Source organism: Pleurodeles waltl, chromosome 8, assembly GCF_031143425.1.
Source record: "Pleurodeles waltl isolate 20211129_DDA chromosome 8, aPleWal1.hap1.20221129, whole genome shotgun sequence".
In the NCBI taxonomy this organism is placed as follows: Eukaryota; Metazoa; Chordata; class Amphibia; order Caudata; family Salamandridae; genus Pleurodeles; species Pleurodeles waltl.
The window spans coordinates 1,104,101,457-1,104,115,526 of record NC_090447.1 but is presented as its reverse complement, the minus strand read 5'-3'; positions in this window follow the sequence as shown (position 1 = coordinate 1,104,115,526).

The window sequence follows — 14,070 nt, the reverse complement described above, 5'->3', positions numbered from 1 at the left end:
CCTCACCTCTCCAACTTCCTCTTCCCAGTCCCATTCTCCTGAACCCAAACCCATCCCAAGCACACAGCCAGAAGAGCATGCACACAAGACAAAACACAAGAGTGGTTCAGGCAAACACAAGTACCACACTTCATCCCCCAGGCACTCACACAAACACCATCCAGATGCAGACACAACAACAGCCACTATTTCTACTGTCTCCCCCTCCGCCTCCTCCTCCACCTCCCTCCCAGTTCCGTCTACACTGACACCTGCATCATCACACCAAGCAGAACACACACCTCACTGGCGGACACCTCCACAACAGCTAGGCACATGTTCCCTGTGTCCTCTCCTGCTGTGTCTGCCCCTCATCCTAAGGTATACAAATGCAAGCACTCAGACACCCAACAGCCATCCACCTCACAACAACATCCAGCCCATGCACCTGCATCCAAAATCAGCAGACAGACATCTCCAACAACCACTCCTTTTTCCGCCACTCCCATTCCTTCTCCCTCTTCCCACCCCAATGTCCCTAATAAACTATTCCTATTCACCATTGACCTCTTCCCCGACCCTCCCCCGACCTGCACGTATGGCCAGGGAGTACGTAGCCAAGCACCTCAGCCACCCAGTACACGGGCCCATTCATCACCACACCCACTCGTGGTGGAAAAGGATCCATGCCACGTGTCCTGAAGGTGAAGAAGCCTGCACCAGGCAGCCTCAAGATAAAGGAGCCTGCCCCAGTTGCCAGAAAGACCTGGGAGCCTGCCCCAGCAGTTGCTAAGAACGTAAAGGAGCCTTCCCCAGCTGCCAGAAAGACCAAGGAGACTGCCCCAGCAGCTGCTAAGAAGGTAAAGGAGCCTGCCCCAGCTGCCAGAAAGACCAAGGAGCCTGTCCCAGCAGCTGCTAGAAGGTAAAGGAACCTGCCCCAGCTGCCAGAAAGAGCAAGGAGCCTGCCCGTGCAGCTGCTAAGAAGGTAATGGAGCCTGCCCCAGCTGCCAGAATGACCACTGAGCCAGCCCCAGCAGCTGCTAAGAAGGTAATGGAGCCTGCCCCAGCTGCCAGGAAGAGCAAGGAGTCTGCACTAGCAAGCAGGAAGAGCAAGGGACCTGGGGCAGGAGGCAGGAAGAGCAAGGGGCCTGGGGAAGGAACTGCAACGGAGCCCCCACCACCAACCATGGTCGTGCAGCCATCCGAGGTTGCAGGAGATGAGCAGGGGCCTCCCCAACAGCAGCACCACCACCTCCCCTCCAAGTAGCACCCCACCTCCAATGGGCAGCCGTCCGATGTTGCAGTGGATGGGCAGGAGATTCTTCCCCCAGCAGCACCTCCACCTCCAGTGGGCAGTTGTCCAAGGTTGCAGGGGATGGGCAGGAGCCACCCCACACCAGCAGCTGCACCACCACTGAGCAGCCATCACAGCCGGCGGACGGTATGTAATTCTGCCTCCATGGCCTGCTGTGCGGCCTGCCCCCTGCAAATCCAGTGTGTATTAAACCCACCTGAGAGTCTGTGACCTTGCACTCCCCAGGTTCAAGAACACAGGGCATAAGGCCCCCTCCAGAACCAGTGGGTATGACGCCCACATCGCCATGACTACCCAGGATCAAGAACACAAGGCAGGATGTCCCCTCCAGAGCCAGTGGGTATGACACCCACATCGCCAAGACTACCCAGGATCAAGAACACAGGGCACGAGGCCCCTCCAGAACCAGTGGGTATGATACCCACATCACCAAGACTACCCAGGATCAAGAACACAGGGCACGAGGCCTCCGCCAGGACCAGTGGGAAAGACACCCACTACAGAGACTCTGGCCTTGCATTCCCCAGCATCAAGCACAGGGGATGTTGCCCCCTCCACAGCAAGTGGGCAAGTCACCCACCTGAGAGACTGCGGCCTTGCACTCCCCAGGACCAAGCACAGGGCATGTTGCCCCCTCCAGAATCAGTGGGCAAGTCACCCACCTGAGAGACTGTGGCCTTGCACTCCTCAGGATCAAGCACAAGTCATGTTGCCCCCTCCAGAGCAAGTGGGCAAGTCACCCAACTTAATGACTGTGGCCTTGCACTCCCCAGGACCAAGCACAGGGCATGTTGCCCCCTCCAGAACCAGTGGTGTTGTTCCATCTCCCGGCTGAGGTGCCCCCGTCCCCGTCCCTGTCCCACTGAGGTGCCTGCCTATTTACCAACTGATGCCCCTGCAGTGTTCTCCTTGTGTTGATGCAGGTGACATGTGTGGCCTTGGACTTTGGAATGTGGCCATTTGGCCTACGGACATTGTGGACTGGACTGTGTCCCTTTTTGTGTACATATGTATATATCTATTGTTAGAAATGGGGTCTTTGGTTGGCAGTCAGGTTACCCCCTGTCCAAGATACGCCCTCACTCTAGGAACGGTAAGTCACACACAATCTACATTATCCTGTGCCCACCCTCTAGTAGCTTGGCCCTGAGCAGTCAGGCTTAACTTTGAAGGCAATGTGTAAAGTAGTTGTGCAATAAATCATACAATAACACCATATAGCACCACAAAAATACACCACACAGTGTTTAGAAAAATATACAATATTTATCTGGATAAATGCAGGTCAAAACTATTAAAGATGCAAAAAGTAAATGTTGAGATATTGCTGAAATGTGCTATAAAGTGTTGGAAGCCTCTTAAAAGCAAGCAAAGTCTCTTTCAAGCACAAAGTTACTGGTTTGCGTGAAAAATCTCCGCAAAGAACTGCAGAGGAGGAGAAGCGTGGAAACAAAGGGGTGTGCATTGATTTCTCAGGCCGCACACAGTGATGCGTTGTTTAGTTTTTACGCAGGGATGGCTGTGCATCGATTTCTGGCGCTCGGTCATGGATCCTCTTCGGGTTGCAGGGTTTTCAGACGGCCCGGGGACAATGCATGGATTTCATGCACTGGCAGGACGTAGTCACAGGAGCTGCGTCGATCCGGTGGGCGTTGCTTCGTATTTTCTATTGCACGGCAGGCGCTGCGTCGATTCCTCTCTGGAAGTCGGGCTGCGTCATTCCGGCTCGGCTGTGAGTCGATCCAGTGGGCCGTGAGTTACATTTCCGGTTGCTACGCTGTGTGAAGTCGGACTGCATCATTCCGGTTTTGTGTGCAGTGACATTTTCACAGCGCTGCAGGCTGTGCGTCGTTCCTGGTAGGCTGTGCATCGAATTTCGCTGCGCAAGGAGTCCTTTTTGTAGAGTTGAAGTCCTTTTGGTCCTGAGACTTCAGGGAACAGGAGGCAAGCTCTATCCAAGCACTTGGAGAGGACTTCTTAACCACAGCAAGGAGCAGCAAGGCAGCAGGGCAACAGCAAGGCAGCAGACCTTCACAGAAAGCAGACAGGTGAGTCCTTTGGGCAGCCAGGCAGTTCTTCTTGGCAGGATGCAGGTTCTGGTTCATGTTTCTTCTCCAGGAAGAGTCTGAGTTGGTAGGGACAGAGGCCCTGTTTATACACCCAAATTTGCCTGTGAAGTAGGGGAGACTTCAAGGAGTAGCTTAGAAGTGCACCACGTCCCCTTTCAGTTTAATCCTGTCTGCAGGGTCCTAGTAGGGGGTGTGGCAGTCCTTTGTGTGAGGGCAGGCCCCCCACCCACCCAGCCCAAGAAGACCCATTCAAAATGAAGATGTATGCAAGTGAGGCTGAGTATTCTGTGTTTGGGGTGTGTCTGAGTGAATGTACAAGGAGCTGTCAACTAAACTCAGCCAGACGTGGATTGTAATGCACAGCAAGATTTAAGTGCAGAGAAATGCTCACTTTCTAAAAGTGACATTTCTAAAATAGCAATATTAAATCCAACTTCAATAGTCAGCAGGATTTTGTATCACCATTCTGGCCATACTAAATATGACCTTCCTACTCCTTTCAGATCAGCAGCTACCACTCAAACAATGTATGAGGGCAGCCCCAATGTTAGCCTATGAAGGGAGCAGGCCTCACAGTAGTGTAAAAACTAATTTTTTACTCTACCAGGACATGTAAACTACATAGGTACATCTCCTGCCTTTTGCCTACATAGTACCCTGCACCGTGGGTTACCTAGGGCATACATTAGGGGTGTCTTATACATAGAAAAAGGGGAGTTTTAGGGTTGGCAAGTACTTTTAAATGCCAAGTAGAATTGGAAGTGAAACTGCACACACAGGCCTTACAATGGCATGCCTGAGACAAGGTTAAGGGGCGACTTAAGTGGGTGGCACAATCAGTGCTGTAGGCCACTAGCAGCATTTAATCTCCAGGCCCTGGGCTCATACAGTGCACTCTACTAGGGACTTATAGGTAAATTAAATAGTCCAATTGGGTATTATCCAACATTACCCTGTTTAAAGGGAGAGAGTATATGGACTTTAGCACTGGTTAGCAGTGGTAAACTGCACAGAGGGCCTGATTACAACTTTGGAGGAGGTGTTAATCCGTCCCAAAAGTGACTTTAAAGTGACGGATATACCACCAGCCGTATTACGAGTCCATTATATCCTATGGAACTCGTAATACGGCTGGTGGTACCGTCACCTTACCGTCACTTTACCGTCATTTTTGGGACGGATTAACACCTCATCCAAAGTTGGAATCAGGCCCAGAGTCTTAAAACCAGCAAAAACTGTATCTAAAAAGTGGAGAGAGGCAGACAAAAAAGTTAGGGTGGACCACCCTACGGCTGTCAGGTCTAACATCTATTATCTTGCCTAAGTTATTTATCTTGATGTGTTGCTCTCATTACATTCCCTTTTTCAAAATCGATCTGTCCTTGCATTATTCATCCGAGTTACGGGATAAAAATGTTTTTGTGATGCAGCTGATTGTGTGTATGGGGTTGGGGGTGTTGCGTGTGTGTGTGACTCTCTTTTTCCTCCCTCTCTCCCTTGTGTGCTGGGTGGCTGTACTCACCATCGTCATCTTTTCTGGTGTTGATGTTTGTGGTGGAGCAGAAGGTAGAAGATCATGGGGAAGACATGCAGCTTGGGCTCCATGGCAGCATGGTTGTTCCTTGTATCTCCAATGGTGAGTCCTTTCCCTTCTGAGGTCTGTTTCCACCAGGCTTTTGATGCCGTTAGTACCGCCCCAGAAAGGTGGCGGTTCCCTGTGTCTTAATACGGTTGGTGGAACATTGACTTCCTCCTGGCTGTAGGTGGCTACCACCGTGGTGGCTGTTGTTTCTGCCCTGGTGGTCGGTATGGTACATTGGCTGTCGGGGATCTTTCGGCCATGGTCATAATTTGGCGGTAATTACTGACGGACTGTTGGCGGAATTACCCCCACTTTAAAACCAACCGCCAGGGTTGTAATGAGGGCCTTTGACTGTTGTGAAGATTCTTCCAGTGCTGTAAAATACAGTATTCACTGTTCAGTCTTTGCCAATTGTATGAAAATGTTAAATGATGAGAGTGAACAGGAGAAAGCAATTGCTGCTGAGATAGCTAAGGACAGTTTACAAGCAGCCAAAGTTCAGGACCTCTAATTCAAGATCCTCTACCATAGCTATGCATTTGGTGGAGACTGCAATTCAACAAGAAAGACAAGAAAGTGTTGATTTGGAGCAGTTAGTTGCACAAATGAATGATGAGTAGAAAGAAACATGTATGGAGGTAAAAGAGAAAATGGAGCTTGGATTCCTCCATGAGAACAATGAATGTAAATGCTCATTATTTTCAGCCAATACTATTATACATCAGTGGTTAAGCTGGTACTGAGAAAAGCTTTTTAGTTGAAGTTCTCACTGCTTACTAACATAGGACTACAAAATCCAATTTGTTAGGTGTAGTAATAGCACCAACTGGAATAGCTGCACATAACATCAAAGGAATAACTTTACATTCACTACTTATGTTACCTGTACAACATGACAACAAACTGGAGTACCAAAAGGTATCATGTCAAGCTTGTCATGAAGTCACAAAGGGGGTCATTCTGACCCTGGCGGTAATTACCGCCATGGCGGAGGTCGGCGGTAGCACCGCCAACAGGCTGGCGGTGCACCGCTGGGCATTCTGACCGCGGCGGTTCAGCCGCGGCCAGAAACGGAAAGTCGGCGGTGTCCCGCCGACTTTCCGCTGCCCTTGAGAATCCTCCATGGCGGCGGAGCGCGCTCCACCGCCATGGGGATTCTGACACCCCCTACCGCCATCCAGTTCCTGGCGGTTCTCCCGCCGGGAACAGGATGGCGGTAGGGGGTGCCGCGGGGCCCCTGGGGGCCCCTGCAGTGCCCATGCCAATGGCATGGGCACTGCAGGGGCCCCCGTAAGAGGGCCCCAAAAAGAATTTCAGTGTCTGCCTAGCAGACACTGAAATTCGCGACGGGTGCAACTGCACCCGTCGCACCTTCCCACACCGCCGGCTCAATTCTGAGCCGGCGTCCTCGTGGGAAGGGTGTTTCCCGCTGGGCTGGCGGGCGGACTTTCGGCGGTCGCCCGCCAGCCCAGTGGGAAAGCCAGAATGACCGCCGCGGTCTTTTGACCGTGGAGCGGTCTTTCGGCGGGAACCGCGTGGCGGGCGGCGACTGCCGTCCGCTGCGGTCAGAATGACCCCCAAAGTGTTTAGGAAATTGAAACATTTAATCATTGATGAGGTGAGATTGGCCTCAAACATAATACTTGCCTTTGTTACTTGAGAATGCAACAGATTCTGAAGACAGACTACAATGTGGTATTTGGAGGAAAAAACATATGTTCAGCTATCTACTACAACTTACCTTTGTCAAACAACAGCCTGTTTTCAAGACATTCTCCTTAAAAAAACACAGAATTAATTGGGCCTATTGGAAACGTAAACATTTGGCTAAACTTCCAATACAATGAACTACTTAGGAATAAGCATTAAGCATCTGATGTGGAATATGGAAATATTCTGAAGGATATTAGATTAGGAGTTCTCATAAAAGAAGAAAAACATTGTTTAGAAAGTTGACTTATACAGAAACTATTTCCTACAAACAAAACAACATCACAGCTAATGGTCAATGTAATTGAAGAAGGGAAATCCATTGTCTGTCTACTGCCTACACTTCAGCAGTGCTCCTGTTGTAATGAACAATTACTAAAACTGGAGAAAGAAGACATTTTAAAACCTACAGGAATCAGCAAAATGGATCACCAGGGGGTGATAGTACTACTAAGTGAAAAACTACACGCAAAATTGGATTAATTGGAGAAATTTGTTTCCAGAACTACAGAATTAGAAAAGTGTTTACATGTTTGCAAAAACTGGGCGGTATCTTTGTGGTGTAGTTTAAATGTTGAGGAGGAATAAATTAATGGTGCCATGGATAAAGCAATTGTTTTAATTTTGTTTCCTAACAGGAATCAGGTTGAATAGTAAGCAATTAAATTTGATCAAGTTGAAGGTATGTCACAGTGTCCTTTCCTCGGGATCTGCACGTTGATGAACAAAAGGCCCACCTTCCGGCGTCACCAACTCAGAAAGCTATTATAGTACAGAGTTATGATGAAGCCAGTCGGGGGGGAGGGAATTAGGTTAGGGAACAGCAGGGAAAGAGATCTGAAAAGAAAAGGTTAGGACAAATATGCTCTTACTCATTCATAGAAATATAACTCATCAATAGACTCTTGACTAAATGCGTCTCCGTGATATCAGATGGAGACCCCTTTTGAAATGAGGGCAAAGCCCCTTCTTTGAATCATGGAACCAGAATTAACTACGACCTCAGAACCAAGAGATGGCAAGAGCTTTGGACTATGATCATACTCAGAATATCAATCCTGTAACATCTATGCATTCATAACATAAACCATTGATCATGACCTAGGAAATCTCAAAGAATTAAATATGCTTTTCACGTTATGCTTTCCAAAAAACAATGAAAACTATGATTTGCTTATATCCAAAAATGCTTTCACAGTCACAACTATAAAGGCCGAAAAGTTTTTACTCATTGAACTTGAAGCACTTTACTTAGAATACCAGCAAGCGCTTTTACTTGTCTTGCCTGAAGCGCTATGCTCGTTATGATAAGGGGACACTTTACTAATGTGGCCTGAATCACTTTGATTGTTGGGCCAAGAGCCTTTTACTCCTGTGGATTGAAGCGCTTTGATTGCCGTGCCCAGAACGCTTTACTCCTGTGGACTGAAGCGCTTGAATTGCCGTGCCAAGAGCGCTTTACGTCTGTGGACTGAAGCGCTTGAATTGCCGTGCCAAGAGGGCTTTACACCTTTGGACTGAAGCGCTTGAATTGCCGTGCCAAGAGCACTTTACACCTGTGGACTGAATCGCTTGAATTGCCGTGCCAAGAGCACTTTACACTTGTGGACTGAAGCGATTGATTTGCCGTGCCAAGAGCGCTTTACATCTGAGAACTGAAGCGCTTGAATTACTGTGCCTAGAGCACTTTACACCTGTGGACGGAAGCGCTTGAATTGCTGTGCAAAGAGCGCTTTACTCCTGTGCTCTGAAACACCTTTGATCGTCGCACCAAGGCCGCTGTACTCTGGAAACTGAAAACGTTTTGCTCGTTGTGCTACGGGGTGTTTTACTCCTGGAAGTAACAACTTCCTCCAAAACTGGATTCATCAAGGCCTTACCGCTACGAGTACGACCTACTAATTTTTTAATTCACCATGGAAACAAGGATACTTTGATTGGATGTCACTCTGCCATGCAGGAACTCTGCTCTTCTTCAGAGAAACCCCCACGAGGTCTGACTGCATCGAAGTCTTCAAAATAGCGACCAACGTGCTTGGGTGTGGCTGGGCTTTATAGGTGTGCCACACCCTAAGATGGCTGCTGCCTCTAAGAACATGGGAATTGTAGACCCTTCATGGAATAGCACTGATAAGTGCATCTTGTCCACCAATTCTTGAACCTGCAGCTCTATGAACTTTGCCACAGGGCAGACAAAACTGATGGCCACCTTTGGAACAAGAGGGAATGACAAGTGGTGCACATAAAGCGCCACAGAGCTGTGCAGCGGAGATTAGACGGGACCTGGACCGTGCATGGCCTTATTCCTGACAAGGTGTAAAACTGATTGCACGGTCTGTTGTTCGTTTCTTGCTTGCAAAAGACTTAAATGTTCAGAGGAAGCAGCTCTCAGTGTCTCTAACATATGTTGTAACTTTTCATAAATCTGAAAGGCATAACTATAGATCCATCATTCATTAATATCTGTTCTCCTTGGTTAAAGGAAGGTATGTCCAATGTAGCCTTATTAGGAGTTAGAACAGTTTGGTCTGTTTCTGGTAGACTTTGATGATATCAAAGTAAATACTGATTCAAGTTGTGTCAAAGAGTTCAACCAATTGAAAAGTCTTCGTGCACCTCATATAGAATAGTATTCAGGTTATAAAAAACCTGCTCTTTGCCTGAAGTGAAAGCTTTCATAGGATCATTGTGATATTGTTGAGAAGTACTGTAAGAAAGAGAACAAGGAACTTCTTAATAAAAAAAAATAATGACAATGCTGTTATTATTGTTTGTTACCAGTTGCTAGATCCCCTAGGTGTCAACTGCTATGCCAATGTATTTTTTAATGCACCGTTCTCCTTGCCTCATTTTATTCATGCAATTGAATAGAGAAAAGACAAAAGATTATGCTCTGCACACTTTGCTTTGTTTTAATGCCATGGTGATGATGAGTTGTTTTGAATACATTAAATAATTATACGAAGTCTTTTGGAGTGCTGCGCTTTGATTTTGGAAGAAAATAAAATGCAGGGAAATGGTCCATCCCTGATGCAAGCACCAGCTGTGGAGTGCACCATGATAGGACTATTTTGTTTTGATATATACCTATATATATATATATTTATCTCTTCCAAAATTATGAGATTCCACTCATCATACAGCTGCACCATAATATAGTTCCACAGCTGCCATCACATATATATATGTATCTATATATATAAATATATATTTCACAGAAAGTTACTCCATCTTCAACCAAAAGCCAGGTTTCATCAGCCTATCGCCGCATGTATGATGCCAGCACCACAAATCCACGTTCCAATTTTCTTTTATTTTCATCTTATAAATGTAAAGTGCTAAGTGTAAATTAAAGAACACAATAGCAACGTGTTTCGGCCTGAGCCTTCGTCTGGTCATAGAGATTAATGCAAAGCGAGTGTATTTAAAACATGTGACCACTCCCAACATCAATTAAAAATCTAAACCTATTCTTGATTGCTAATTAGTCCAAACTTTTCTTTTTATCTTTACCTCTTTCTCATTATACCGAGTATAAATTGTTTGAGTTCTGAGGCCCTGATTTTACTAGCACCTTACCCTAACTACAAACTTAATCCTTTGTGTTATGTATTTTATGCATATAGGTAAAGTACCATTTACTGCATTCTACGCCCTACGAGACATAGGCAGATGGATATTTTGATTAATCCCTCAACTGCACTCTTTTGTCAGCCTATCAGTTCTCAAATAATAGTATATTTTAGACTTTTAATATCCTGTATTTATATTTTGATAGGCCAAACCCAGGTTATTTTCTGAATAGGTAAAGTACCTAATCGAAAATCTACCTATACCCAACATCATACATATATATATATATATATATTTATATATATATATATATATATGTGTGTGTGTGTGTGTGTGTGTGAGAGACACCAATGCAGGCTACCCCATGAGGCGGAAGCCGGTTGGGACTTCAGGGGCCTTGAATCTTCCTCCTAAAAAAAGATAGTGGTGAGATCAGGTGATGAGGTTCAAATACATTATGAAAGGTATGGCCCTAGTGGATGGGGTCCCCAGGCGAAATTAAGGCAGGGAGGGCGGCCGCAAGGCTTCCCATGGAATTATAGCGAGACACAGGGGATGGGGTTTCCAGGGCTGAAATCAGCCAGGGAAGGGGGCCACATGTCCCCCTCCCCACGATGCCCATTAACCCAACAAGGTAGAACTTACTTCGTAACCAGTAAAAAGTGTTCCAGTTGAGCAGACATTTTGATGAAAACTGTAGACTCTGGTTGGATAAATAAGCAGGAGAGCTTCCATTCTGGCCATGACGCTCATTTGACATAAATTAGACCTCAACAAGAAGCACTTACACATTTAAATGTAGCAGGCACCCCAGTTGAAGCTCCACTTCTGAAAATGGCAAATTATCCTAACTCCTGGGCTTGGCAAAGGCAAAGCAAGTGTGCTTACTTGGGCCCATATTCATACTTTTGACGCACAACTGCGCCAACGCAGTTGTGCGTCAAAAATTTTAACGCCATTCCAAAGCGCCATGCGGGCGCCTTATTTATTGGATGACGTTAGCCGGCGCTGCGGACTGGTGTGCGTAAAAAAAAATGACTCACACCAGGCAGCGCCGGCGTAGGGGAAAATGGAGCTTGGGCATCAAAAAATGGGGCAAGTCAGGTCTGAGGCAAAATTTTGGCCTCAACCCGATTTGCGCCATTTTTTTTTACGCCCAACCTCCATTGAAATGACTCCTGTCTTAGCAAAGACAGGAGTCATGCCCCCTTGCCCAATGGCCATGCCCAGGGGACTTATGTCCTCTGGGCATGGTCATTAGGCATAGTGGCATGTAGGGGGGCACAAATCAGGCCCCCCTATGCCACAAAAAAAAATCGAAAAAATATACTTACCTGAACTTACCTTAACTTCCCTGGGATGGGTCCCTCCATCCTTTGGTGTCCTCCTGGGGTGGGCAAGGGTGGCAGACCGGCGCAAACAGAGTATAAATATGCCCCTTGGTGTTTCCATATAAAAAAACAATCTGAAATGCTCTGTGAAGGTTAATACATCTTTCATCTATTAGAACACCATCAGACACTCACACCCACATGGACCCTCTCACACCCACTCTCACACCAAGACAGACACTCTCACAGCCACTCCAACACCCAGAGACACCCTCTCACACCTAATCTCACACCCAGAGAGGCAGTCTCAGTAGACTAATTACCCCAGATATAACATCAATAAAAATATATTTGGAACATTAGAAGTCAAATTATTGAAGAAAAACTGTGCATGGCGGAGACACAAGTAATAGTCACCTTAGGCCATGAGTTATAGTTACTTGCATTAACTCTAACTATAATGTCCATGTAACCTTTGATATTTTAAGTGAATATATATATATATATATATATATATATATATATATATATATATATGTTCACTGAAAAAGACAAAGGGTAAAGGGACATTATAGTTAGGAAGTTAGGAATTGGCATTTTAAATACCTTAGAAATTCACCAAAAAAAACTAAGATCACAGAGACGTTATAGTTAGGATGAGAATTTACACCCACTGCACCTGTTATAGTGGAAGCAATTTTAATTAACTATAAGGTGTGCCCCAAGGTAACTTATCTTCTATGTCATTATTGATAATATCATTGTAATATTTGCTGTGAAATCATTGATCTGACAAATATGCTTTGTGGGGGTGCGGCTCCACTACCCCCTTAGTATTTAGCCAGACGCTGGGAGATGCGATCCTCACGGTTGGAATTAGCCAGGGGAAGGGGGCTGTGCAATACCATCCAAATTTTTGGTTGGCCAGGCCCTAGGGGATGAGGTCCAGGGGCTAACACTGGCCTAGTGAGTTGGGCTGGGTGCCTCTCTCCCCTTCATAATATGGCCAGGCCCCAGGAGATGGGATCCCCAGGACCAGAAATCAGACAGGGGAGGGGCACTGTGTGCCCCCTCCGTGTTTTCAATATGGCTATGCCATAGGAGATCGGGTCCCCAGGGCCAAATCAGCCTGGGGGACTGTGTGCCCCCATAAATTAAGCAAAAGGCTTGGGTAGGGAGGCCATGCACCTCCCTCTCCTAAAAAGGTTTGGCAGACCCTGATGTCCCTGGGGCTGAAATCTGTCCAAGAAGTGGAGCTGTGTGCCCCCATCCCAGGGTGGCTTTCCTTGGAGGGTTTATAGGCTCTGTGGCTTACCCCGACATTGCAAAGCCAATGGCCATGCTCAGTGTGGGGTTGGCAGTGTGTGGGGGGTTGACTGCAAGGCCTGGCCACAGAGCAGGCCTAATAGCAACCCTTTAACCAAAGGCCGTGAACAGCGAGGGGTTGGCTGTATGGTGGGGGTTGGTGGCAGGATTTGCCAGCAGGGCAAGCTCTGTAGCCACATTCCCACTATACACAGCCAGGAGCCTTGCTCAGTGGCAGTTGGATTAACATATGGCAATCAAATATCACTTTACGTTACAAAAACCCTAGCAATTCATTGAAAAAAACAAAGGTTAGAGGGATGTTTTAGTTCGGAAATAGAATTTTTTGTAAACTGTTGAAATTTACAAAAAAAAACAATGGTTACAGGGCATTTATAGTTAGGTTAAAATTTTATAGGTCATCTGAAGTAAATGTAACTTGTGCCCTAAGGTAACTGTAATTCACACCCTTTTCATGCACTGCTAATTACCCCATATTTTACATCGATATATATATATATATATATATATATATATATATATATATATATATATTTCACATAAAAAAAGTTGCAGGGAGGTTATAGTTAGGTTCACATTTTACTCACAGAAAACCATAGCAATTCAGCAGTTATAGTTGTGGAAGGCTAAAGCAACTATAACTCTTGCCCTAAGGTAACTTTAAGACGTGTCCTCGCCATACACAGTTTTATGCTCAATAACTGTACTGCAAATATTATACTGATATTTTCAATAATGTTATTAAAGACATCATGACGGATGCAATATGTAATGTATTTAGCAGTGCGTGGCGAGGGTGCAAGTTAAAGTTACCTTAGGGCACAATTTATAGTTGCTTGATCTAGCTCTCCAGTGCCAATCTGCATCTGCCTCTGGATCAGGAGTGCAACAGCGTGATCCACAAATATGTGTAGCCTTGGAGAGGCTCGGTCTGGTGATGTGTGGGGGTCACAAGTATTCATGGCCCAATCATTGATGCCAACATTGACTCTTAAGCTGAGCAGTGATGAGGGAAAAATGGGTAAAGATAAAAATTTGCTGGTTTGTTGGTTGCTCATTCGTGCTCTGCTCACTTTATATGTGGGCACAACTTAAACTACAAATCCCATGGTGCCGAAAATGGTGCTAAAATGTGCATGTGTATATGAAGGCAGTAGTCTCGGGAGGCAAGGCATGCATGGGTAT